Source organism: Macaca nemestrina, chromosome 7, assembly GCF_043159975.1.
Source record: "Macaca nemestrina isolate mMacNem1 chromosome 7, mMacNem.hap1, whole genome shotgun sequence".
NCBI lineage: Eukaryota > Metazoa > Chordata > Mammalia > Primates > Cercopithecidae > Macaca > Macaca nemestrina.
Window position 1 is genome coordinate 178451557 of NC_092131.1, and position 27549 is coordinate 178479105.

General features: G+C 49.3%; 1 protein-coding gene and 1 pseudogene across 1 annotated transcript in view; both read left to right on the top strand.

The window, feature by feature from the left end:
• LOC139355524 (zinc finger protein 669-like) overlaps nucleotides 1-27549 on the top strand; it is a 135276-nt gene that overhangs the window by 16597 nt on the left and 91130 nt on the right. The window lies entirely within an intron of this gene.
• Nucleotides 1936-6591, top strand: LOC139355526 (uncharacterized; annotated as a pseudogene).

Below are 27549 nucleotides of genomic sequence, written 5' to 3' on the forward strand. Positions count from 1 at the left end.
AAGGACCCTCCTGCAGCGAATCTGCTGTGAGGAGGCTGCACTGGCCCAGCCTGTCATTTCCTTCTCTAAAATCATTCCAGAGGTCGGCAAGGGGCAACCTGTCCCTGCCTGCTCTTGTGGCCCGTGAATCAAGAATGGATTTTACATTTCCAAATGGTTGAACAAATAAACAAATAACACTTCATGACACTGAGAAGTTTCCATGTCCATAAGTAAAGATTTATGGGGGTGCAATTATGCCCATCTCTTCACAGGCCACCTGCAGAAGGCTACTGTCATGCAGCCATGGCAGAGTTGCATCCTTGAGACAAAGATCAGTTGGCAAAGCTGAAAATACTGATTCCTGGCTCTTTAGGGAAACAGTTTCCAGTCCCTGGTTTAAGGGCTGTGCAGCAGGATCCCAGGATCTTGGTCAGATTGTTCCTCACTCAGGGCCTGCCGTGGCCTTCGCTAGTATGTCTGCAAAGTCTGCGTGCTATGGTGCCTCTCATGGGGGCTTTGAGCTCTGTCGTGCTAGATTTCAGGGTGTCTGCCTCATGGTCATCTGTCTCACCAACAGAGACCCTGTGGCCATATTCAAACTAGCAGGAACAGTTGGTCTTAGGCAGCAGGGATGCCTTAGAGCTGAGCTGCCACCCACCCTGAAGTGGTCCCATGACACCCACTGTCTGGGTTAAGGTTGGGGCAGGGCTGGTGTCCTGAACTGCCGTGCGATGTGGATCATAATAGCTGGGGGGGGGAGAGGGGATTGCTATTACTCCCCATATGGCGGGGGGTGCCTCACCCCCCCGCGATGTGGATCTAAGAGCCAATTACTCCCCCCTGCAATGTGTGTCCATTATTAGCAGTCTCTTTTGTTCAGGATATTAGGAACAATTTCACAGGTTGTGTGTACACAGCCTGCGATCGGAGAACGAATACCACCCTCTGCACCTCCGGATATTAGGAACCATATCACATAATGGGTGTACACTTTTTCAGAGATTTAGGGTAATGTCCTGTGTTTCCCTGAATATTCGGAGACATATCACAGGGTGACTGTACACCCACTACTCTCTTGGCAGGAACATCATACTTTACCTACTGGAAATTAGGAGCAATATCACAGATTGGGTGTCAAGCCACTGTCATATTGGAAGTAATATCATGCTCCCCCACAAGTTACGAGGAACAATATCACAGGGGGGTGTCTACCTTCTCCGATAGTGGGAGTAGAAACATCATCTCTTCCTTTAGATGACAGGAACAATATCACAGGGTGGGTGTACACCCTGTGTGTTTTTGGAAGCAATGTCATTCTCTCTTCTTTTAGGTTTTAGGATTCATATCACAGGCGGGGTGTACACCCCTTGTTATATTGGATGGAATCTCATTTTCTTTCAACCTGTATCTTTAGAACAATATCCCATGGGGGCTGTCCATCACTTCAATATTGGTACTAACACCATCTTCTCCTTTCCTGGATATAAGAAACAGTATCACAGGAGGGGTGTACACCCCTTGCAATACTGGTAGTAATATCACATCTCCCCTGTGGTTATTAAGGACAAAATCCCAAGGTGGCTGTATGGTTCGTACTTTATTGGGAGTAGTATCATCCACTCACCCCCTGAATAAGAGGAACCATATCACTGAAGAAGTGTCCACCCACTTCGATATTGTCAGCCATGTCATCTTCTTCCCGCCTGGATATTAGGAATGATATCCTAGGGTTGGGGGCTGTGTACACCCACTGCGACATCGAAAGTAAAATCAGCCTCTTTCCCGCTGGATATTAGGAACTCTATCACAGGTGTGTGTGCACCTTCTCGGATATTGGGAGTACTATGAGCCTCCACCCCGCTGCATATTAGGAACAATATACAGGGGGCAGGGTGGTTACAGCCCCTGAGATATTGAGAGCAATAGTCTTCTCTTTCCCCTGTATATTAGGGTCTACCTCACAGGGGTCCGTACACCTTCTGTGATATTAGGATTAATGTTGTCCTCTCCCCTACTGAATGTCAAAAACAGTATCACAGAAGGGTGTACACCCCCTGCGATATGGCCAGTAATATCATCGTCTCTACCTTTGGATACTAGGAACAACATCACAGAGGGTGTGTACACTCCCCTGTGATATAGGGCATAATGTTATCCTCTCTTCCCCTGGATATTAGGACTGATATCCCTGGTGGTGGGAGGTGGAGTACATTAAGAACAATATCACTGGGTGGGTGTACACCCCCTGCGATATTGGGTGTAGTATCATCCTCGCTTCTCTAGGATATTAAGAACAATATCACAGGAGGGCTGTACCTCCTCAGCCCCTGCATTATTGGGAGCAATAGCATCTTCTCCCCCTCTCAATATAAGGAACAATATCCCAGGGTGGGTGTACATCCCCTGCGATATTGGGTGTAGTATCATCCTCGCTTCCCTAGGATATTAAGAACAATATCACAGGAGGGGTGTACCTCCACAGCCCCTGCATTATTGGGAGCAATAGCATCTTCTTCCCCTCTCAATATAAGGAACAATATCCTAGGGTGGGTGTACATCCCCTGCGATATTGGGCGTAATGTCTTTGTCTTCTAACGTGGATATTGGGTGTAGTGTCACAGGGGGTGTACACCTTCTTCGATATTGGGAGCAATATCACCCTCTCCCCTCAGGATTGTAGGCAAAATATCAAAGGAGTTTTACAAGTCATGTGATATGAGCAGTAATATCATCCTCTCCCCACCTAGATGTTAGGAACTATATCACAGGCGGCTGTACACTTCTTGCGATATTGGGAGTCATATCATCCTCTCCCATCATGGATATTAAGAACAATATTACAAAGGAGGTGTACACCCCCTGCCATATTGAGAGAAATATGTTGCTCTCCCTTTCGGGATATTAGGAACAATATCGCAGGAGGTGTGTATAACCACTGCGATATTGGGAGTAATATCATCCTCTCTCCCTGAATATAAGAAACAATATCACAGGAGGATGTACACATCCTGTGATATTGGGAGTCACATCATTTTCTCTCCCTCTGGATATTCGGAACAATATCACAGTGGATATGTACACCCTCTGCGATATTGCCACGAGTATCATTGTCTCCCTCCCAGGATATAGGGAACAATATCACAAGGGGGTGTACATCCCCTGCAATACTGGGAGTAATATCTTCCTCTCCCCCGCTGGCTATTAGGAGCAATGTCACAGAAGGGGTGTACACTCCCTGCTCTAATGGGAGTGATATCTTCCTCTACTTCCCTGGATATTAGGAACAATGTCACTAGGGAGTGTACACCTCCTGCAATATTGAGACTAATATCATCCTCTCGCCCCCTGGATGTTAGGAACCATATTGCAGGGGTGGTGTACATCCCCTGCGAAATCGGAAGAAATACCATCCTCTCCACCTTTGGAACACTTTTTAACATAGCTTCGTATGTGGGGAGGACTCGAGTGATTAATTGAATGTTTCATCAGGTGCGGTTCTTCTGTTTCCCAGTTTTGACACAACATTTGGTGAAATTTCCAGGGACTCCTGTGGTCAGCCTCACGGTTTCACTCTGTCACTTTCTAATGCAGTATTCTTTGGGAGTCTTTCAAATTAAGCGCCATCATTTAAAAATAAGTTTTATAATATGCAGTTTCAGGTTAATTCTCTACCTTTGTGTCTCAGGCAGTAGCTACCTACCTGTGAGTAGTCAGAAAGGTTCACACGGTTTTCCAGGGCGACCTTTGCATTTACTGGAACTATTAAGAGCTCGTTCCTGCTTCGGCCGTGATTGACACGCAGTGCACGTGAGGCCGTGCGTGGCTTAGCATCTTCTGTGGGCTTAGAGGTCACTTTCTGTTCTTCCCCAAGCCTGCTGCGCTGTGCCGTGTTCACTGCGGGCGACGGTCACACTGTCTGGCACAGGCCACCGATGCCACAGGGCAGGCTCCACGTATCGGAGCCTGCAGAATGGCAGAGCCTGGCCTCCTGGCCGCCCTTCAGGGGGAGCAAAAAGCTCAAGCCTGTTATCAGAGCTGTGCTAGCCCAGAAAGCCTCCGAACAGGTTTAATTTAGGAATCAGCTCCTACCAACTGCCCGTGTTTAGGATGTGTTTGAGTTTTTGTGATTTTTCCTGCACTGAAGCTACTGGGCTGGCTCTGAGTCACTGTCATGGGACTTCAGGTTGCCCTGGCGGGAAGTGGAGGGGGAGGAGGGCCGCACAGAGGCTTGCGGCCGTGATAATGAAGGGCTTGTTGCCTCTTGGGACAGCGAGTTCAAACTCTTTGTAATTGTCAGCGTAAATAGTGACCCGCTGAGGACATGGCTGTAATTCAGGGTGGCATGGTTGATTGTCATCCTTGATATCAGGTACCTGCCTCTAAAATGATGGTACCCGTAGTCCGGCTCCAGGAGGGCAGCTCCTGCCAAACACACGTGCTCCTGGGCCCCTGCAGACAAGGTCGTGCTGCCAGCCAGGCCTGCAGCTGTGGGTGCAGCGGGGTCTTCATGGCACTGAGCGCCTCCCTCGTTTGCTTGTGGGGCCCAGCCCTCTGTCCCACCCGGTCCCCAGTGCGGCTTCTCCCAGGATTCTCCCAGCCCCGTGCACACCTCCGTCTTCACAGCTTCCCTAGTTTTCTCGTGGGCGGCCCAGGTGGGCGCCTGGGCAGGGATCGTGTGTTAGTCGAGTTCTCTCCAGCCTTCCCTGGCTAGTGGCTCAACAGGTCCCTTCAGATGAGTCAGCCAGCTGTGTGCCCACATGTTCAGAATACTTGTCAGGGTCCTTCCTCAGAGCAAGACCGACACTCACCTCCTCCATAGGACTTTGTAGCCCGCCCTGGAGATACGCCAGCCACATCCAGAGGGGCCGCCCGGGTCCCCGTGGGCTGGTGGGAGTGACTTCTGAGCCACTCGAGGCCCCACTTTGTGTTCCTACACCCCACAAAGTCACCTAAAGCGCCATGTTCTGGTGCCGTGTGCCTCTCGAGTGTGGCACACAAGCCTGGACAGGGATCTGAGTGGGCGCTGCCTTCCTCAGGCTGCGCTTGTGTTTTAGGGCCCCTGGAACACTCGTGGCTGTGATTCTAGCCACTGTCTCAGCTTCCCTAGAGGGTTTCACCCGTAGCCTGAGGGCCACATCGGCAGCCACCGAGGAGCCAGCAGGTCCGACGTTGGTCTCACGCAGTCCTTCTCGACTTTGGTCGAGACAGAGGAGACAGCAAAACTTCAGCTGGGAGCCCCAGGCCTTCTCTGCTTGGGGCCCTGGGACTGAGCACAGATCCTGCCATCCACGTGCTGGGGGCCCCCCTGTGCGGCTCCCTCCTCTGGTCAGGGGCCGCTCCCTTGGGCTGGGCACCTCCGGGTCCTCGCACTCAGGGGCTCAGGGTGGATCCTGGATGCAGAGAGAAGGAGAAGGGCGGCCGTTTGAGCCCAACTGTGTTGGCTTCATCTTCTGCCTCTTGTCGCTAAATACATTTGCAAAGTTTTCCAGATGAAAACTCAGAAGGGATTTTTAATGACTGGAATCTGTGAATTCCATGGAAGCCAAGTCTGTCCACCTCTTTCACCCACCTCACTTCTCCCCGTTGGGGCTGATTTTGGCAGCGTTCATAGGGGCAGGGACGGAAGGGGTGGGGGCCAGCCCTCGGCCCTGTGTCCCTCCCCTCCTCCCCTCAGCGCCACAGCATTTCTGTGTCATCCCCTTCCCTGCATGTGTCCTCATGAAAACCAAGTGCGGCTGGAGGGACATGCCTGTGCCCGCTCCCGTGACCTTCCCGGCCAGCCCGGCTGCAGCGGCCCCTCGGCAGGCATCTTTCTGGTGCTGTCTCCGTGCCCCTCCCATCACCTGACCCTCGTGCTCCTGAATCTTCACGCGTGTGCTCCGTGCAGCCACCTCACGGGCTCCCTGGGAATGGAGACAGTGTCTCACGCCGGTCAGAATGCTCTTCTCTGTCCACTGAATAGTCCAACACAGAATTATTCCTCTGTGATTATTTATGCTTTGTTATGTAGAACTGGAATAAAGAAAAAGCAAATTTAGACATTACAGCCATCAGGTTGAAGCTAGGTAATTGCATTAGGGAATTAAATGAAAGCATTTGAGCTTCTCGAGTTCTAATTCCACATCTTCGTATCCCCATCACCCCATACCCAGTGTCTAACAGAGCTCTTGGTCTAGGAGTTTCTTGATAAATGCTTACTGAATTGAACTGGACTGAGCTTAACATTCCTACCCAGAGTTAGAAGCCAGTCCCTGAGCAAATTGCATTGAGAACGTGAGTTTGACGTTACTGTGGTAAGGGGTATCCTACACGTCATAATTCCTAGTCAATATCAGCTATTTAGTCAAATAGAGTCAAGTATAGAGAGGCATTGGCCCATCTGGTGAAAGGGCAAGACACGGTGCTTTAGGTGCAGGTCCCCAATATCAACTATGAAAATAAAATGTTGTCATCTCCAATTGCAGCCCTGTCCTCAGCTCGTCACTGTTTACGGTAACAATTATAAACAGCTTGAACTTGCTGTCCTGAGAGACAACACACCCTCCATTCTCTCTGCAGTGCAGCTGCCTTGGTGGATGGAACATGCCCCTCCTCCCTCCCTCCCCCCTCCCTCCCCCTCCCCTCTCCCTCCCTCCCCCCTCCTCTCTCCTTCCCTCCCCCCTCCTCTCTCCCTCTCTCCCCCCTCCTCTCTCCCTCCCTCTCCCCTCCTCTCTACCCCCTTCCCCCCTCCTTCTTCCTATCTTCTCTCACCTTTCTCCCCCCACCTTCTCTCCTGGGTGAGGGGCAGAAGAGAAAAGACCTCCGGAATCTTCTGCTTCATCCAAGCAGCTTGGGGGCAGCATCAACTGCTGCAATATGGCTGCCCCAGCAGGTGCCTCAGGGCAGCCTTTCTAATGGGAATCCTGGAATCATGTCTTTCCTTAATGTGTCCTAAAGGCTGGAGGACATGAAGTGAAACAATGCTCCATGCTCAGTCCTGTGATTTTGTGTATTTATTGAACTTACTTTGAAATTAAACTAAATGATACCCAAGGTAGAGCATGAAAAAAAAGAAAAAACAGGCTATGGTGTTTGAAAAACAAACAAAACTGTTTGGTTTGTTGGTTTGTTCTTAGACCTTCACAGGCTCCTAGGTCACACGTTTCAGTTTCTCAGCGAGTGACATTCTCTGCGGAAGCCATGTCAGCCTCTTGTTTGATGATGTCAGCCACAGCAGAAAGAAGCACTCCGTAGGCCCCGTGCTCAGCACCTTGGCATGAGCTCCTGCCATCCTCTGTTCATGCTCATCACAGCTCTGTGCAGTGGGCATCCTCCTGATCCCTGTGGGAGGATGGAGGATGGAGGCGGAAGGGTGAGTGACGGCAGGATCACATGAGGGGTCTCTCCCAAAGTAGGGAGGGGAACCTTCCCAGGACCTCAGTGCCCATCACGTCCTTCCTCCTCCTCCTCTGCCTCTCTGTGACTGTTTGACTCAGGCTGCAGGGACAGACGTGAGTATGTGCAGAGCGTGTGTGCACCCCTGGAGGTGTCTGCTCATATTGGCAGGGAGGGATGTGAGTGTGTACAGAGCGTGTGTGCACACCTTGGGGATATGTGCTGGCATTGGCAGGGACAGATGTGAGTGTGTACAGAATGTGTGCTGGCATTGGCAGGGACAGATGTGTACAGAGCGTGTGTGCACACCTGGGGATGTGTGCTTATGTTGTTTTGTAAGCGGCAAATACGTGGCCTGTTGCGTTGGGCGGCCCTGTGCCTGTGCTGAGTCCATCAGTGGCCCTCGGGTTGGGGTTTCCATCTCCCCAGACAGCACTCGAGTGTCTTGAGGTTTCAGATTCTTCCTCTCCGGGTACTTGGGCCTCCTCAGGACCAAACATCAGAACCAGCCAACTGCAAACTACAAGAACATTCAAATGCATCTTCAGTAGAGAAAACAAAAGCAATTGGAATAATTTTCCACCATGACCCCGTGGTTAAGCCGTTAGATACTCCAGCCAACAGATTGAGTCACTTTAAAATTCACACCAATTAAAATGGTTGTGAGAGTTGCAGAGCTTTACCGCTAAACCTTGAAATAATTGAAGCGTTCTGCTCCACTTGCTTACAAACTAGGGTTGGGAATAACTTTCAGTCCAAAGTAGTAACCTTGTAAATCCAGCTTAGATGCGAGGCTCCCACTGACACAGGAAGAGACAGTGGCCCTTGATTATTCTCCTGTGTTCAGATACTTTGTCATTTTTTTTGTATCCTGATCATCACTTCTGCTTTTCCAATTCAAACTAAAGGGAGTTTAGTTCTGTTTTGGAGAAGCTGTGGTTATTGGTTTCTTTTCATGGCTTGCTTAATCTCTTATGTCTGGCGCTTACATTTACCCAAATAGATTTTTCTTTAGTACGGCGGTGCCATAGGCCAGGGCTTCTCCCTCCATATCTGCTCCCCAGGAGGCCCCCTAGGAAGGGGTGCTGGAGATCCAGCCCCTCTCCGTGTGCCGTTTTCTTTGAGTCCAAGGTAGGTTTGGCTCAGAGAAGAAAACAGGCCTCTGGGTTAGGTGCCTCTGACTGCTTGCTTGTGAAATGTTTAATGATAAGGTGCCTTCCAAACTAATTTTACACATTGATAGTTGTAGCCTGAAGTATCACTGCAGTCATAAGAACAAGAAACACTCCCATCAAGTAGATAGGCAGAAGAAAGCCATAAAAGTTTAATAAAGCGCAAATAAAATGGTGTTGTCAGAATGTACAGTGGGAAATGCTCTCAATCCAGCCAGATTGGCTGTGGCGTCCTCCTGTAAATACATTTAGCCACGTGTGGCCCTGATCGCAATATTACTGTGAATTGCGATCCAGAATGTTCTTGGGGGTCGATGCCTGGACTGTGTCAGCAGATGAGTCTGATTTGACATCACGGTGGTGATGTGCTTAACACGGCCAGCTGAACTGAGGGGTGGCCACCCGTGCACTCGCCACGTGCAGCCATTATTCTTGTGATGGAGTTGCACGGGGTGCAGCTTGTCCACCTGGGCTACTTGAAGTACCGGGAACCCAACCACGGGTGGGTGCCTCCCGACATGAGAGCTGTCTTTTTTATCCAGGGCCCTCTGGCGCTGCAGACTCTGAGTCCACGGGGAGGCACCGGAGTGCTCTGCTGGGCCGTGGAGGTCCCCGAGCAGGTGGTCACTCATTGCTTGTGGAGTGGTCCATGGCTGTGAGTTTATTCCCTGGGTCTGTGTGGGTGAGATTAACCAGTTCACAGCTGGGCACTTACCCCTTACACAGGTGACACTAGTTAAAGTGGAATCTATATTAACTCGCACGGGAGTGTGTGAGGAATCGGGAGGGTGGGGAGGTTTGGCCCTAGCACTAGAGCCTGGGCTCCTGACATTCTGCATCTTCCTGTTGGGGGGGCCGTCAGGGCCGCTGTGGGTCCTGAAGACAGTAGGTGCCATATGGACCAGGGGATGCAGAAGCCTCTAGAGGCTGTGGGGGCAAGGAGACGGTCGCTTCCCCAGAGCCAGCTCTGCCGACACCTCGACGTTAGCTGGTGGGATCTGTTTTGGACTCCATCTTCCAGAAATGTGAGAAAATAAGTCAGTGTTTAGGGCGTTAAATTTGGGGTGATTTAGTGGAAAAATAGAAAACTAGCCCACAAAGGTGCACGCATTGAAATGTGCTCTGTCCAGGTGTTTACAGTGGTGTGAGGGGGATGGCATCAGGGTTCTGGGAACTGTGCAGTTTTACTGAAGGAAGGGGCTCGCCATGCCTTTCCTCATGTAACTGAAGGTATGTATGCCTGCCACACTGCCCAGGAGACAGGGACTGGAATTCTGACTTTATTTCTTATGGGAACCAAGCCACAGTCAGAACACAGTGAGGGCTGAAATGAGCTTCCTACAGCCTGAACTGGGAAGAGGAATCGCAAGTAGCTTGTTTTTTTCTACACAGACCTGTACTTTCAGGTTTTGTTAAGTTCTGGAAAAAGGGAGAAGCCAGGCACACCTCGGTGAGGGACAGTGTTTCTGGAGGTGGTGCGGCTTCAGCCTTAATGTGGCCATGTGGTTGGGAGGCTCAGAAACTGCCCTCCAAGGGCACTCATCTGTTCCTTATTGCACTAATACCTCATTTACAGAAATCCACAAAAATTACAGTGCGGGAGGCCTCTGGTCTGGATGGGTTTGTGTGGACCGAGGTCACGGGGTGTTGTCCCAAGTGCTTATCCTGATCTGGCAGAGGCTCTGTTCCCAAATAATTATTCCACAGTTTCAGAGCCTATATCTGAGTGATAGTCTTTTAACTTTGTTGCATAAAAGTAAAGTTTGTCTTGAGGGTCTAAAAATCTATTTAGTAGTCATGGCTTTAAACTCATACATGGGGCTTTGGGATGGAGTGAAAACCACCATCACCTGGCGTGGACGCTGCGTCGTATTTTTAGCGTGGTGGCCTGCTCGTGCCTTGAACTCTATCTGCAGTGTGAGCAACAGCTGTGCATTTGAGAAATGTAGGCAGGTCAGCTTGCTCCTCCAGGGGCCTGCGGGCATCCGGGTGAGGGGCCTTGGATGAGGCCACATCAGTGGGAAGGAGCTTGATTGTGTCAGCAGATATGTCTGTCTCTACAGGCCCGCAAGCCAGCCAGAACCCAGTTTTCCTTTGGTCATCTAATGCCAGAAAAGAACCTGTTTCTTGGAGATTCTCGTAATTTATATTAATGAACCATTTGACCATAAATAAAATGTTATAAATGCATGAGGCTTTACAATTTGGCAGATGTGTAACTCATGTCATTATATCAAACTGTTGAAGATATTTGTTTCACTTGAAGGTTTTTAGCATTTTATGCGCAAACCAAATGCCAGTAGCATTTTGAAGGAGTAGTTTGGAATTTTAAACAGTGGGACAGTGCTGGGTCTCTGGGATGCTGGTGAGGTGGACGTGACCTCAAGCTCTTGGAGCTTGCAAGCAGGATTCCTAAATTGTCACACCTGCAGTGCTGGAAGTCAAAGTGGATTTCTGTAAATGAGGTATTAGTGCAATAAGGAACAGATGAGTGCCCTTGGAGGGCAGTTTCTGAGCCTCCCAGACACCCCAGGAGGAAGCGGGGTGGGAGGCAGTTACCCACCAGAACTTGGATGGCGGACCGTGTTTGCTGGTGGCCCTGCTTGGCAGGCCATTATGTGCAATAAGAAACAGGTGAGTGCCCTTGAGAGAGGTTTCTCGGCCCCCTTCAGAACCGCAAGTGGAAGATGCCCCACGGTCGGGGGGTGGGAGTTTGGTTATCCACAGGAGCCTGGATGATGGAGCTAGGTTTGCTGGTGGTCCTGCGTGGCAGGTCATTACATGCAATAAGGAACAGGTGACTGCCCTTGAGGGCGGTTTCTCGGCCAGCTTCGGAACTGCAAGTGGAAGACGCCCCAAAGTGGGGGGGGGTGTGGTGGTGGTCCATTATCCATTGGGGCCGGATTTGCTGGTGGCTGCTGCGTGGCAGGTCACTGCGTGGAGCGATGGGAGGTGAGTGGAGTGGGAATAGAGGATGCACCCTCCAAAGCTGCTGCTGGGAGTTGGCTCTGGTAGTAGAGGGGGCATAGAGGGATTCCCATCAGGGGCAACACGACTGGGGTCCCACGTGTGCTGGACGCCGAAGTGTGGCTATGTGTAATCTGTCTGCATAGCCGTCCTGGTGAGTGGGTTCAGTTACCTTCCCATCTCACATTTGAGAAATCTCGGGGGCTCACATCACAGCTAGGTGGGTTGGAACTAATGTCTCAGGCAGGACGTTGTCCCCAGAGCCCAGATCTTACCCCCCCTCTTTTAAGTCCACCAAGCTTGTAGAGAGGGGTGTGTGGTGGTGGGTGGTGGCTGAGAAACACAGTAGAATGGGGGGAAGGAAATAAACCAGGCAGGAGACACAGGCAGTGCTTAGGAGGTCTGCACGGGGTCTGGGTGTGGGGGGCACCTCTGGGCCTGTGAACCCCATTCTGTGCTCCTGGCTTGCCCAACCTTGGCCCTCAGCCACATGCTGCGTGCTTTAGGTGAAATCTCAGTCCCTCATGTGGTGCGGGCATCTTTTCTCCCTGGCTTTGTCACTCCGTAAATCACGGAGTCTCAGTGGGGATGGCGGGGTGGTTGGTGGTCCATGGAATTTGCCCTCCACCTCCCCATCCTTGTCCTGTCTGGCCTGTTACCTGAATCTGTGTCTCTTCAGAGCTTGCAAATGAGTGGAGGCCACGGCAGCCTCTTGCTGACCGACCTCTCAAACTTCTATTCATCAGAATGTTAAATGCTGATTCCTAGGCACCCCCATTAGACTCTATGCCTGCCTGGCATGGGTACTTTGGGGAAGGTACAGAGGATTGCTGGGCTGTTCCAGGAGGGAATTTGCATTTGTAGAATGTCCACTGTGGTCTTTCTAGCACTCTACTTTCCACGCACACATGGCATTAAACCTGGAAGACCCCTGGGTGCTGTGCTGGTGAGGAAGCCCCGGCTGGACGAGGGGCTGCTGGGGCTCGGATTTGATTCCTGGGCTGGGGGCTGCGGGCTTATTCTCTTCAGTGGGTCTGCTGATGGGATGCCCTGAGAAGTCCTGCTGTGCACTCAGGGGAAGGTGCAGAGACAGGCTCAGAAAAGACAGACCATGGATTTAAAAATTCCTACTGGAAAATCTTTTATGAGCAAAGTAATTTGCATCTAACTGAAGACAATCATTGCTTGAATAATTGGTTTGTTTACAAAGTTGGTCCTATGAACAGATTAAAGTTTTCATTCATGCCTTATCTATAATGTAAATAGGAGCTATTACTGCAACCTAAATTAGCTTTAAATTTCGTATCAGATTGCAGTCCAGATTACAAACGGCTGCTTGATAATCTAATTGATAAAACGGAGGAATTTAGTGCTTGGAACCCAGAGTGAAGGGAACAGAACTGCTTTGGCTTCTCAAAAGTGTGTGACTGAGCGGTGACCTGGGGTGAAGAGAAGTGGCTGGAGTCATTACACTCGAGGAGATGATCTGCCCCCGCCTTTCTCAGCTGTCTTCTGGACAAAACAAAAGGGTGATAAATGGAAAAATTCAGCACTGAGTTCGTCTATGCCCTGAGCTTCTCATACGGTCATTAATGGGCTGTATCTGTGAAGCCTCCATACAGGCACAAAGGAATTAGGCTAAAGTAAGGTGGCCGGCGACCTCTGGCATCTGGACCGCATGCCATTTCCTAAAGCCCTTTTGGGTGAAATGACAGTGGCAATGTCGTTGTTCGGAGGAGTGTAATCTCACGTATGATATGCAGATTTTAAACACCAAAGTCAGGAAGCTTGGTGGGAGTGGCTGTCTTCCAAGTGGTTTTCTGCGCTGCCATGGATGAGGCGTGGATGTGTCATCTGTAGGTGAGATCCACTGGTGAAGGGGATAAGCAAACCATGGAGGTCGGGGGGTGTGAAGCTGCATCTCTTCTGGCATCCCAAGGAAATACATTTTGTAAAACTTGTGAATTTGACCCTAACCCTGAGTGTTGAAGTCTGGTGCAGTGTCTTGAGCCCTCTTCTGCATTGAGGGTGAGTGACTGTAAATGACCGATTCCTCAGTGGTGAAAGTTCAAATTTAGCTTCCCTGAGGAAGCCAGACCTCAGTCACCCGTGTCTCCATTAGCACTGCGGCCCCTAGCAGGTGGCTGCAAGTTTCCAGGCCTGCCTTGGAGAAGCAGCCGTGAGGTGCTTGATGATTTGATAATATCAGCCACCTTCTGTCTTCTGTCTAATCATGGTACAAATGATTCTCCTACAAGGAAATGGATCTGGTTTCTTCCTGATCGTTGGAAGAAGCAGCCCACCTAGGGACTGCACCGTCCTCTGCACTTTCGCAGCGAACCCTGTGTCTGTCTCCAAGGAGTGTCATGTGTGTCGTGGGAGTTGCCTCCTTAATTCTTCCTGCTTTTGAGGGCTCAGGTAGCTCTGCTGTTTCACCCGGGATGAGCAGCGGGTTGTCTCTGGCTGTTGTGGGACCAGGACTTGTGTTTCACCCGGGATGAGCAGCGGGTGGTCTCTGGCTGCTGTGGGACCAGGGCTTGTGTTTCACCCGGGACGAGCAGCAGGTGGTCTCTGGCTGCTGTGGGACTAGGGCTTGGGGGTACATCATCACATCCGGTGGCCTGTCCAGGTGGGCATCATTGTCTTTTACCTGTTGCCTGAGGCAGCTGTGATGCCATGGGGGTCATGCTTGTCAGGGCCAACCCAGTTCTTCCCGTGTACACCTCTCCTGCTGGAGTGCCTTTCCTTATGATGACTTGTTGAATTAACGTGGAGAATGCAGAGAGGCTCTGGGCCTCTCTCTCCCATTTTTACTCCCTGGAGCTGTGATGCCCGACAAGGGAGCCCATAACCAGAGGCGCCTTTAAATTTAATTAGAACAAAGATTTGATTACATAGCTAAACACATTTGAAAATAACTTCACAGATTAAATTCCAGATTCAATCCTTCAGGCCCAGTGGCCACTTTTCGGGGCTCAGCAGCTGTAGGTGGCTGTTGTCTTTCTGTGTTGGCTGAGCAGATTGAATCGTTTACAGTTCAGCCAATTCTCTTGCATGGGGCTCTGCCTGTGGTGAGGGCATCTAGGCTGGAGAGCCTCGTGAGGATCCCTTAGGCCTCTGGCTGCAGCCAGGCTGCACGGTTCCTGTGCCCCGGGTCCTCTGCAGGCCCAGATGGATCCCACCACAGAGCCAGCACTGCCAGACTTGGGTACTGTGTGCAGACAGCAGAGGGGCACGTCTGGGTGTTGCAGGGGCTGGGGTGACTGGCCTCCTTCGCCAGGCTCCTGTCTCTGAGTCTTCAGGGGAAATGCATCCACCATCCACACCGTATACCAGAGGAAAACTGCAGGCTTCTCTGTGGATGGTGAATTGAGATCATGCAGAGTGACTAGGTTTGGGCTCCTGGCCAGCATGGAACCTGATACCTTTAGGTGGAACCTGACATGCCTCCATGTGTACATGGCAAAGAGAATGCAGCATTGTCAGCTTGAATCCAGATGTGCTCCCGTTTTGAGGTGGAAGGTTCTGGGAGTATTGGCCATTGGTGATTGTGCTGCCGTGGAGGACTTTGAATGCAGGCACTGGTTTGGGATAACCCTGGTTTCCTGCTCCTGTATGTGGGCATCCCTGAATATCCCGGACTGGAGGAAGGCAGGGCAGATGGGAGGGTGACAAGAGGTGTCAGGTGTTTCCAGCTTTGGGGACTGATGCCATCAGATGGCCGAGATCAGGATGGTGGTGGCCAGGGACCAAGGCAGGGGTGCGTGGAAATGCCATGTTCTTCGGAGCATGGGGAGGACCTCTTGAACTCTATTCCTGGGCAACAGTTCTTCCATTCTCAGGAATCTGTGCCATTGTAATTGTAATTGCTCTAATTACTGTTAAGTCCCCATCCCATTTACCATGAATTAGCAACAGTGATAACAGTTTGGCTGGTCAAACCTTACCAAGAAAAACCAGGGGAACTAGTTTTAGTTGCCTCCAGTTCCCTCCAAATCAGATTCCTTAGCGGCTTGTGTCCCCACACTTGCTGCAGTTCCTCCTGGGCCTGGCAGGCACATTCCAGACATTCACATCTCCGCTCAGATGCAGGCGTGCACATTATTTATAGAAAATCGCACTGCGCTGTGATCGGCTTGAGCTGACGTTCTCTAGGTGGGAGGTGCAGGTTCAAAAGTTCTAATGGGATGAAATTAGAAAGATGAATTTTAATAATTCACGTGTTATGAACTCTGTTCAGTGATTTTCTCTGAAATGAGAGACTATTTACAGATGAGGCAGTCAGCCTGCAGCTCTCCTTAGATCTGTCCTAGACCTCGATGCCATCCTTTGGCCTCTTCCTGGGTGTGGGGTGCTCTGCTTGAAGCAAAACCAAAGGAAAGAACGTTGTCTGCCTCACTACTGCAGCCAGCTCAACGCGCACACCCACTGGGAGGGGGGTTTGATCACTTAACATTTTAAATGCATTTAACATTAAACCAGCAAGTCAGCCTGTGCTTTGTGTAAGCAAGCTGCCTGGTTCATGGGAACCTGACACTTTTTGGAAGAGAGTACTTGCTTCTGTGCAGTGTCAATATTTGTCTCATTTCTTGAGACTCTGCTCAAAGTGATGAACGTGAGTAAATTAGGACCTTTTTTTTTTTTGTAAATTGGGCCATAGAGCTCTCTAGGCACAGTCAGGGGAGTAAACGGCTGTGAAAGATGCCGCGTGATGTGAGCCATGGCCAGGCACTTTGGAACCTGGGATCCCATCTCCAGCCTTTCAAAGGACACAGACGAATATAAAATGCAGATGGGAGAGTTCATAATTTGGGCATCTCTGTTCTTTTGAAATCAAAGTGCAAAGAAAAAGTTTTGCCTTGAGGTCTTAACCCATACTTGTTTTTCTCCTGAGGTTTTCAGATTTTCTTAACTGCTTTTTTCTCCCCCATCCTTGGGGAACTTCTATCTTCATATCTTCTTAAAAGATATGGTTAAATTCAACACTGAAATTTAAAAACATGCTTTCATATTTTTCTTGAAACTGATGTATCTGACATTGGTGAAGAACTAACTGGGAGTATTGGTTTATTTTTATTTTTTTGAAAGAGTCTTGCTGTGTTGCCCAGGCTGGAATGCAGTGGCACGATCTTGGCTCACTGCAGCCTCACCTCTTGGTTCACGCCATTCTCCTGCCTCAGCCTCCTGAGTAGCTGGGATTATAAGTGCCTGCCACCATGGCTGGTTCATTTTTGTATTAGTAGAGACGGGGTTTCAACATATTGGCCAGGCTGGTCTTGAACTCCTGACCTCAGGTGATTCTCTCACCTTGGCCTCCCAAAGTGCTGGGATTGCAGGCACGAGCCACCACACTCGGCCTGGGATATTCTTGATTATAACTGTAACATATCCCTTTAATAAAAACAAAACAGAACAACAACAACAAAACAGCTGTCTGAAAAGTCTCGAAATTAAAGAGCTCACTTGGACAGGGATTTGGACACCAGTTGAATGGCCCAGCACACCATAGTTACATGGGCCACTCGGCCTGTTAGATCCTTAGGGTATTTGAAGTCATGTGGATATTTGCATTTCTGCCTCTGGATATCGTGTTAGTATTCGGCTAGTGTTTGAGGGCCAGGCTCAGATCTGAGAAAACAAGAGCCCCTGCCCTCACGGCACTTCTCTTCCATGTGTGTGTGTTAGGAAAATAGAAAGCATAAGATTTTTTTTCAATGAGCTGGGAAGATGGAAAAACAAGCTTAAGATGTTTACTTGTTCAGAAGAAGGGAAGTGCAAGGAACACTCAGCTTTGCTGCTGCTGAAGGAGGCCCCTGGTGGAGGCTGTTTCAGAGGTGGGGTTTCTCTGAGAAAGGTGGTAAGAGGCAAATAGGATACCCCATCTGGTTTGCCAGAGATGGGGAAAGTTAGTATCCCCAAAACAGCTTCAGCATTCTGGCAAAGCTTTGGAAAACCAGCTAGGGTGTGGGACCTTGTTGGCCGCTGGGTAGAAGGAAAACATTGCTGGTCCTGAGGACTGTACTGTTCTTCCACTGCTATAAAGAACTATCTGAGGCTGGGTAATAAGGAAAAAAAGGTTTAATCAGCATACAGTTCTGTGGGTTGTACAGGCTTCTACATCTGGGGAAACTTAGAGTGGAAAGTGAAGGGGAGGCCGGCATGTCTTCACATGGCTGGAAGGGGAGAGAGAGTGAAGGGGAAGGTGCCATGCACCTCCAAACAACCAGATCTCAGGAGAACTATCATGAAGACAGCACTTGGGGGATTGTGCTAAACCATTAGAAACCCCCATGAGTCAATCACCTCCCACCAGGGCTCACCTCCAACACAGGGTTAGAGTTCAGCATGAGATTTGGGTGGGGACACACAGCCACACCATGTCAGGCTTCCCATTCTTCTCCTGCACGTGCTTCGCAAATGGTTCTGTCATTGGTTTTTGTTTCTGTTGATACATAATATATGTACATATTTTCAGAGTGCATGTGATACCTTGATTCACCCCTATATTGATGAAATCTGTGTACTTGGGATGTCTTTCACTTTAGTTTCTTTTCCTTGTGCTGATTATGTTAAGTTATTCTCTCCTAGCTGTTTTGAAATACACAGTAGATGACCCACTGCCATCCCCCTGCTGATTTATCAATAGTAGGTCTCGTGTTCCCATTAGGCTGTGTGTTTGTGCCCGTTACCAGCCTCTGCCCATCCTGCTTATGAGTGGGCTCTGCTGGGCCCTGTTGACCACCTACTCTTGGCCTCCATGAGATCTGTTCTCAGCTCCTGCTTATGAGTGAGAACATGCACCGTTTCCTTGCTTGGCTCGTTTGCTTAACGTAATGTCCTCCAACTCCATCCATGCTGCCGCGGATGACAGGGCTCTCTGCTGTGTGGTGGAGTATTGCTCCTGTGTATGTTCGGGCCACGTTCCCTTCATCCTCTGTTGACGGGCACTCAGGTGATTCCAGACCTTGGCTACTGTGGATGGAAGCTGAGAGCAGTCACTGGCTTTATACTCGGGGGACGTGAGCCACTTTGATGTTCTCAAGCAGCCTATCCCCAAAGCCCTCCGTAGAATGCCGCATTCGTTTGTACCCATGACTTCTTCCACTAGGATGAACAGCTGGGAAGGGGCTTTGAGTGAATGCTTGGGTTTCTGTCTTTAATTGGTACCCAGCTACACTGGCCAAGCAGGGGTCCCAGTGACCCTGGACACGACCTCACATAAGGTCCAAAGATGCAGTTAGCTTCTTTTTTTAACTTAAAAAAAAAATGCTTTTGACTTTGTTAAGCTATAGCATTATTAGTTAGAGTTTTTCATATTGGAAAGGTGTATATTTTATTTTCTAAGAAGGAAAGAAATCCTGTTAAATACTCTAACCACAGATTAAATCATGTCAAGGAAAGAGGTACTATTTTGGGGGAAAATTACCCCTTCATGTCAAAGATCAAGGAGATGACTTACATTGTTTAATTGAGTTAATTATGAAATCTTAAGTGTTAAGAAGATGAGCTGTGGATGCTGCAAGACATGAGACTGATACTGATTTAATGTTAGTCAGCCCTGACAGAATGTGGCTAATATTTAAAGCTTGCTCCAGTATTGATAGATTGTAAGTTAATGTAAAGATCTGTTTGACGCTTTTATTTTACAAAATATTATTGAGAAAAAGTTTGACAGCCAAGGAACCGCCTTCAACCAATTTCTTCCTAATTTCTATCACCAGAAAATTTTGTTCTGTTAATTCCAGAATTTACTTTTGGAAAGATCCCATAAGGAGAGCAGAGGTATTGGTAGTTGAATGGTGACTTGTATTTAGGTGAAGATTGTTAAATTTTTCATAGTCATGTTTGTCTTGGTGGTTTTAGCAATTTTATATTAAACTTAGAACTGTGAGTCAAACCAAATGTGTTCTTTTGCTTTTGTGATACTCCTTTATGACTATACTGGTAAAGAATGATAAAATGTGGCCGGGCGCGGTGGCTCAAGCCTGTAATCCCAGCACTTTGGGAGGCCGAGGCGGGCGGATCACAAGGTCAGGAGATCGAGACCACAATGAAACCCCGTCTCTACTAAAAATACAAAAAATTAGCCGGGCGAGGTGGCGGGCGCCTGTAGTCCCAGCTACTCAGGAGGCTGAGGCAGGAGAATGGCGGGAACCCGGGAGGCAGAGCTTGCAGTGAGCCGAGATCGCGCCACTGCACTCCAGCCTGGGCAACAGCGTGAGAGACTGTCTCAAAAAAAAAAAAAAAAAAAAAAAAAAGAATGATGAAATGTGTATTGGGTATTTTTTCTGTGTAGATATTAGGATTTTTAGGGGAACAAATTAATCATTCTTCTAATATGCACTGTGCTGTGTGTTGGGTCCTTTGTATATTAGTTGAATCACTATAGGACCACTTGAAAGTCTGTTTCTATAGCAGATCTTTTATATGTTGACTTGTGTTATGCAAAATCCTTCATCCTCTAAGAAGACTAAGCAATGGGTTGGAGGAGAGATTTCATCACCCATTAGGTCTATTCCGAATGCCCAGAATTGAATGCAAGTACTAATTATGTTTTTGAAGTGGTGTGTGTGTGTGTGGGTGTGTGTGGTGGACTCCTTTTTAGGTCATGGGAGGGAGGTAAAGCAAAGATCAGATTTGCTGATGAACATTTGTGCATATGCTAGTGGAGAAGTCATATGACTTGACTGCAACTGCGTACTCTGATTTTGGTTTCGTTAGTGTCCATAGCCACAAGCCTCAGCCGCCTCTGGGACCCACCCTGAGGAGCTGTGGTGAGGGTTATTACAGAGTCATGTGTCTTAGCGAATGGCACAAACGGCCTTGTGGGCCTACTTTGGCTTTGTTTGAACCTCTAGATTGTTAAACTAAGTTTAACATTTTGAGGATTATAAATTGTGATTCTTGTCTAAGAGGAGGTTTCTGTTGTCTCTGAAGACAGAGGAGCCCCAATACAGATGGTCCCTGGCTCCCAATGGTTACATTTGTGATTTTTTTTTCAACCTTGTGATGGTGTGAACTAGTCACACTCAGTGCATTGTTTGGCCCAAGATGGGCTGCCTCTGGATGAACCCGTTGTAAGTTGAAACTATTATGTCAAATGCACTTTCTATTTAGGATATTTTCAGCTTACGTTGGATTTATTGGAACAGCTTCATCCCGTGGTAAGTCAGGGAGCATATGTGCTCATAAAAGTAGAGACGATCTCATAGATACCATGAGATATAATGTCTCTGATGTTATAGAGATACAATGAAAACAATCAAGTGGGACTTGGAAGCCTTGGAGGGACTCACATGGGCGGCTCCTGGAATGCAATCCTGAGCGCCACTGGCTTCTGGATGTGACATCTGTGCCTTCTGCTTAGCCCAGTGTGTTATCGGCTGCTCTCGAGGGCAGAGAGGTCCAGCGTTCCTGTGTTTAGGTGTTTGAGCTGCCTTAAGAGGCTAGGTCAATTCTCACTGGTGTCTTCAGGGCTTTAGGCCTTCTGAACAAGCAGGAGGAAGGGCGACTTTGTAGAGCTTTGGAAATCTCAACGGACTTCAGGGCCATCCCCCTTGGCAGGAGAGAGCCCCACTGGAGGCGAGCAGGGTGCCGTGCGGGCCTGTGCTGGGCCCAGGCATGTATGGACGTTGTGAGGGCCACAGGACACAGATCGGTCTTGGTTCACAACTGGTGTCGATGGCCACGCAGCATTTCTGCCAGGTATATGAGTGCGGGGACTTGGGTTTTGGGGTGTGCGTCCTGGTTGCCTAGTTGCTTGGAAGACCCCTATTCAGACCCCAGCCTGAGTCACCGTGACAGGCCTCCCGCTTCACACGCCACACGGAAGCCGTGGCGTCGGTCACTGACGTCCACCAGGTGTCAGATGTGTGTGTGTATCTTCCTTGGTCTCGGGATGTGTCTTGTTTTGGGGTTATAGTAAACGTTCTTTAAGAGGGGTTTTGGATTTTTTATGTTGTTTGCAAGGAGGCAGCAGGGAGTGCTTGAGCAGTGAGATCCCCTTTCCAACCAATGCAATTTCAGATCCCAGCAGGTAATTAAGGCAGCGGAGCTGTGGGATCACCTTTCCAACCAATGAGAATTCAGATCCCAGCAGGTAATGACGGCAGAGGGGCGGGTGGCAGAACCCTGAACTGTGGCTGTTTCTGGTGTCTTGCCCCGCGGACAGAGCGTGGTGGGGCCTCCGTTGTCCTCTGTGGGGTGAGTGGAGCGCATGAGCTGGGTGCTGCTGGGCCCTGGCTGACTCCCCATCCCGGGGTTTATGCAGGACTGGTTAGACAACTTGGAACCCAGAAAGCAGCACGAGGTGAACGGGATTGTGCCTTTCTGGATCGTTGGTGCTTCCCAGTCTCAGACACTGAGCAGGCTCTGAGGGGTCTCGCCGGGAAGACTTGCACAGTCGGCCCCCAGGGTGGAATGGGGCTGCAGCGGGTCTTGCAGGAGCTGGAAGTGGGGGTGAATGTCTCTCAAGTGGGACCTTTCAAATGGGCCCAGCAGGATGCATCCGTGGAAATGGTGCCACCTAATGCAGGGTTACGGCCAGCAGGACCTGAAAGGCTTACAGCGGTCTCTGTTTCTGCTCTCTCTCGAGAGTCTCTGCACGGTTTTCCTTGGTTTTTGTCTGTTTGGAGGACGCTTCCCCCTTTCTTGCGCTTACCTAGTCTTCTCAGCTTCCTTGTTGAGTATGACAAAGCCCTGAGAAGGCATTTTTATCGCATAATTGTGTTATCCTGGTGGCTGGATAAATGACCTGCAAATGTGGGTGACTCAGTAGCTCTGAGGGTGTTCAATATGCAAGACAGAGGTGGGAAGGAAATGTTCAGGCAGGCATCAGAGGATCTGTTCTCTGCTTTACACTGGGGCCCTGGTTTGCTGACAGTCTTCACACTCGATCCAAAATGGGGATAATGAAGTCTCACGGATTGGGCTTCAGCTGAGAGCTGCCTCCAGCACAGTCTTGTTTGAGTAACAGTTTCTATGTTTGGTGCGAAGGGCGGGCGTCAGTTGATCTTATTTGTGGTGGTGCTTATGGTGGGTTTTCCGTAAGGAATGTAGACTTTATTAGCTTTGGCAAGGGAATCCTGAGTGATAAATTGGAAGAATGTTTCAGGAAATTCTGGAACCTGCAGTGAATCTGGAATCTGTATGAAATTGAGATTTGGATTCTCACTATTTCCTAATGCTACCCCGAAACCCAGCAGTTGAGACAGTCGTAGAGCTTCAGTTGTGCTGCCCCAGTTCCCCATTTTAAAAGGAACACGTTGCTTTCATCTAGAATGTTCTGAGCTCTGAGTGCTGCCGGCAGAGTGACCAGCTCTCTGCATCAGAGGGGAAGCCAGGGCTGCGCTCACGGCGTCGCGGCAGCTGGAAGCTGACCCTGGACCTCAGGCACGTGTGATGCTGACCATTTTCTGTAAACTCCAAGGGTGTAGTGGTCTCCTTGGCCCTTTACAGTCTTCTGAAGCTTTTGATGTGTCTGCACTTTATAGATTTTTCAGAAGTAGACAGCATTTTCCCACACCCTTGGGCTGAGTTTCGTCAGAGGCTGGTGTGTCGGAAGCACCACACCCGCATTCTGACAGGGAAGACTCTGGTGCCCAACTGAGGTCAGAGTGGAAATTTGTTCTTCCTTCCCTCCAGTCTGGTCCAGCTGCTCCCTGCTTGGCCAGAAGAAAATCATGCTTATCCAAGTCGTAGGCAAACCCCCGAAGTCAAACATTTGTCTTTTTTCTTTAATATGCCCATTTAGTTTATATGGGATGATAAATAGAGAAATGTCTTTTAGGGGAAAATTAATTTCCTTAATTACAGAGAACTTTTTGGTTAAAAACTGCAATCAGGAGGTTATTTTGTAATAAGATCTAGTTAAATACTACAGTGGAAAGCTTCCTTATATTTGATCTTAAACTTGGGCCCTGTGTGCGTGTCTGCACGCCTGTGCTCATGACGCCAGGCGCAGATGTGAACTACAGGCACAGTACATACTTTCTGGTTGCTTTTTTGAACGTCTTACTGCTTGGCCTCTCCAACTCAAATGTTGAGTTATGTTGATTCTGTTCAGAATGTTCATCCCTCCGTCTAGGGTCCAGTCGTCTTTCAGGGAGGAACCCACTTCCTCATCTCTGTCTCCTACAGTATTGTATATTTAATAGTCAAATATTTATAGGTTACTTGGGTGACTGATCTGTTCATTAGGAGGAAAACAATGCCAATTTTCACATCATTAGAATGGACTTGTTAAATGATTGTTAGTCTAATGAAGTTTCCATGGCAAAAGAGGCTTTGCAGATGTGAGTGTAACGGACAGTGAGATGGGGGAGGACCCTGGGTTGTCCAGGTGGGTGCAGTGTTTTCACATGTGCCTTGATGAGAGGGAGTACGAGGGTCTGCCTCAGAGGAGGAGACCTGAGGACGAGATAGAGGCCAGAGGGCTGTGGGGCTGAGGGCGAGTGTGGGGCAGGGGCAGGGGCCGGAGGGGTGCAGGGCTGAGGCCGGGGCAGTGGTAGGAGGGGTGTGGGGCTGTGAGTCAAGCTGCATGGTGGCCTCTATGAATTGGGAGACTCCAGGCAGGAATACAAGCTACTGACCCCTTGACTTCAGCCCTGGGACTCCTGACTTCCAGGGCTGAGAGGAGGTTTGCATTTGTGGTAATCTGTTGCAGCAGCAATAGGAAGCTAATGCATTGTATCTGTTCTTCACCTCCAAACCTTTGAAAAGTAACCCTGTTGTATTGGCCTTTTGTGTGCCCTAAATTCTAATGAGATGGTTTGTAGGAAATAATGACACAAACTATGGCAGAACAAAAAGTTGGACAGAAGCAGTGTCTTCTGTGGTTCTGTAGTTTGGGTCTGTGAAGTTAGATTTCGGTCAGAGAGAGTGTGGTCTTGTTCAGCGTGTACCTGGAGTAGTTGTTCAGAACTCCTGGGGGAGTGGTCTTTAACACTGTTAGGATTAAAACTCCAAGCACATCAGGGCCAGAGTTCCTGAGTCAGTGTTAGGTGACCTTTGAATAAGAGTTGGCGTGTAGAATCTGCCCACTTTACTGGTATGAAGCAGCAAAATCTTTTTTTTTTATTTTTTGAGGTGGAGTCTCGTTCTGTCTCCCAGACTGGAGTACTGTGGCGAGGCCTTGGCTCACTGCAACCTCCACTGCCTGTTCTCAAGTGATTCTCCTGCTTCAGCCTCCAAATTGTATGATTTATTTTCCTGTTTTATATACTTAGTATGTGAAAGCTCTGCAAACTTTATTAATACAAATGACATGCCAGAACTTAGGAGAATCTGGCATTTTCCCATGCAAATTAGTAGTGATGTGGAATTCCTGGGCTGGTTTGGTTTTATAAGACATGGGGCGGATTCTTTGCCTAATTTCTGTGGCGCTAACAATTGTTAATCACCCAGCACTCTTACCTCCCCCAACAGCTCAGGTGAGGGCGTTACCCCCGCTGTCATGATGAGAGGCAGGAGACTGAGGCTTAGATGAGCAGGTGACACATTACTGTCCAGCCCCACCCACCCTGTAGTTTCCTGCCATGGCTCAGCTATCTTCCTGCAAGAAAGGACAGACACTCTGGTGCTGGGTAGAATTCCTTGTGAACCCCTTTCCATCCTCCAGGGAGTTCTTGCTTTACAGTGGTGGCTCATGGGGAGTCCTCTGGCCCACTGAGAAAGTGACTCATGTTGTGACATTACTGCCTCTGTCCGGCTGCTGTCGATTGGGTGATTTGTAAAGAGACATTTATTGCTCACAGCTCTGGAAGCTGGAAAGTCCAAGGTCAAGGCAGTCCAAGGTCAAGGCACCTGCAGATCTGGTGCCCCAGGGCCTGTGGCTCACAGACGGCAGCATCTCGCCGGGTCTTGCGTGGCAGCGGTCGTCTCATCAGAACTCACGTGGTGGAGGAGCAGGAGGGCTCCTCCAGGCCTCCCAACAAGGACACCAACCCCAGTCCTGAGAGCAGGACGTCCCAAAGGCCCCACCTCTTAATGTATCCCGTCGGAGATGGTTTCAGCATGAGGTTTTGGGGACATTCAGGCCAGAGCCATTGCTCTGCTGTGGTGTTAGGGCTGCATGGCATCATTACCGCAGCAGAGCCACATCTGCATATCTGCATTTGCTGCAGGAGGAAGACGCAGGTGCCTGTGCAAGTTGGAGTTCGGTGCAAGAAGTGGAGACCCTCTGGGAATCTTAGCAGGAGGAACTTAAGGGCTTTGAGAACTGACACCTTAGGACTGTAGTTTTCTTCAGACTGTAAAAACCTTGGTGTGTGACAATACTGAACATTGCCTGAGCCCTGTGATCCTGTAAACAGTGATGGTTAAGACATTCCCCCTCCCCACAACTGCGCCCCCACTTTTACTGCAAGAAGCCCCTTCCCATGTGGCTTAGGCTGACTGGCGGATGACCATTTACCGAGGACAAGGCCAGATACAGGCCTTCAAACCCCTCTTCTCTGCCTTATAAGTGATTAGCTAAACTGCCTGTTCCCACTAATCAATCACCTCCCACCTTGAAATGGTTCTTCGTGGTGCAGTTCCGCCTAGGGGGGTGGACTTGTCTTTGACTGTCGTCTTCCACAGAGGACAGTTAGGGTGAGCAGGAAAGAATTCTCTGCTACAGGTCTGCATTCCAGGCTGTTTCCAGAAGTGGGAATTCTGGTGCCCTGGAGTCTGGGAATGGATTTCTAGTGTCCCAGCTTCAGGTGGAGTTGAAATTGAGTGAGGCAACCCACCACACCCATCTGGAGCCAGGAACTAGAGCCATTTTTAAAGTGGCAGTTTCTCCATAAGATTACCCAAAAAATGCGCTCAGCACGTTTTTCTTTCTTTCTCATATGCATTTGGCCATCTAAAATGGGAATGGTGGTTTTTTGAAGCATGGATGTAGTTTTAAATTTTGAGTATTGTAAACCTTAATGTAGCTTCTTAAAATGTTTGCCTGATTATCTGGAGATTTACTAAACCTTTGGAGTGGTAATAATGAGTTGATCTATAGGACTTTGCTTTCTATGATGCAATGAAAGTACTCTAATTAAAACCTCTGCAGTTGGGTCAGCACGTGATTGGCCAAAACAAATTCTGCTTTTTGGGTTTCTTTAACCAAACAAGGGAGTAGAGTGTAGGCTGAAGTGGCAAATTCATTTCAGAGCACGCCAGAGCCCTCAGTGATTGAGAAGCCTTCTCAGGTGAACGTGTAACATGCCGTGAGTCTTGGCAAGCCTGGCTACTGATGTGTGCACGTGACACCACAGAGCCACACCTAGGAAGATGTGGTTTCTGTAACAAGCTTTGGAAAACCAAAGTTCAACTTAATTATCCAACTTTGTTACAGAAAAAGCTTAGACCAGATGGCCAAAGACCTGATTGTTTCATGGTTGAGATGTGGTTATAAAATTGCCCTTACTTGGTGCCAATCAGTGTTGGTCCACAGTGATACTCCTCCAACCTCACTGAATAGTTTGGAGACTGATATGAGACTGTGAAAATCTCCTTAAGGTGAAAAGGGCTCTGGGGCACCCGGGAATATCCGCACACCCGTGGCCATTCCCCTATAAGGTGGAAAGGACGGCTGGGTCACGCGGGAGCATCCGCACACCCGTGGCCATCCTCTTTAAGATGGAAAGGGCTGCTGGGGTGCCCCGCAATATCTGCACACCCGCGGCCATTGTGGCTGTCCCCCTTTCTGCTCAGTCACCTCTGTGTTCCCGCATTCAGGCTTTGGGACACTCATGAACAGCTCGTCTCCTGGGCTGGTGGGGAAGGAGTGGGAGGTTGTTCTGAGGCTCTGTCACTGTCTGCCCTGTCATGAGCTGGGCAAGGCAGTGGCAGTGACCCTGGAGGAGTCTGGTCAGTGAGGGCTCTGGCAGGAAGTGCTGAGGCTTGAGGTGGCTCTGCCAGTCGTAACCCAATGTCTTCCCTCTTATTTCCATGATTCCTTCTAGTTCTGCACCTTGCACTTCAGAGTCTCTGTGTGTCTATAAATACACATGAGTTACGATACAGGTGTCTCTTTCCCCTCTGTCTGCGGCTGGGCCCAGGGAGTGAAGTGCAAGAC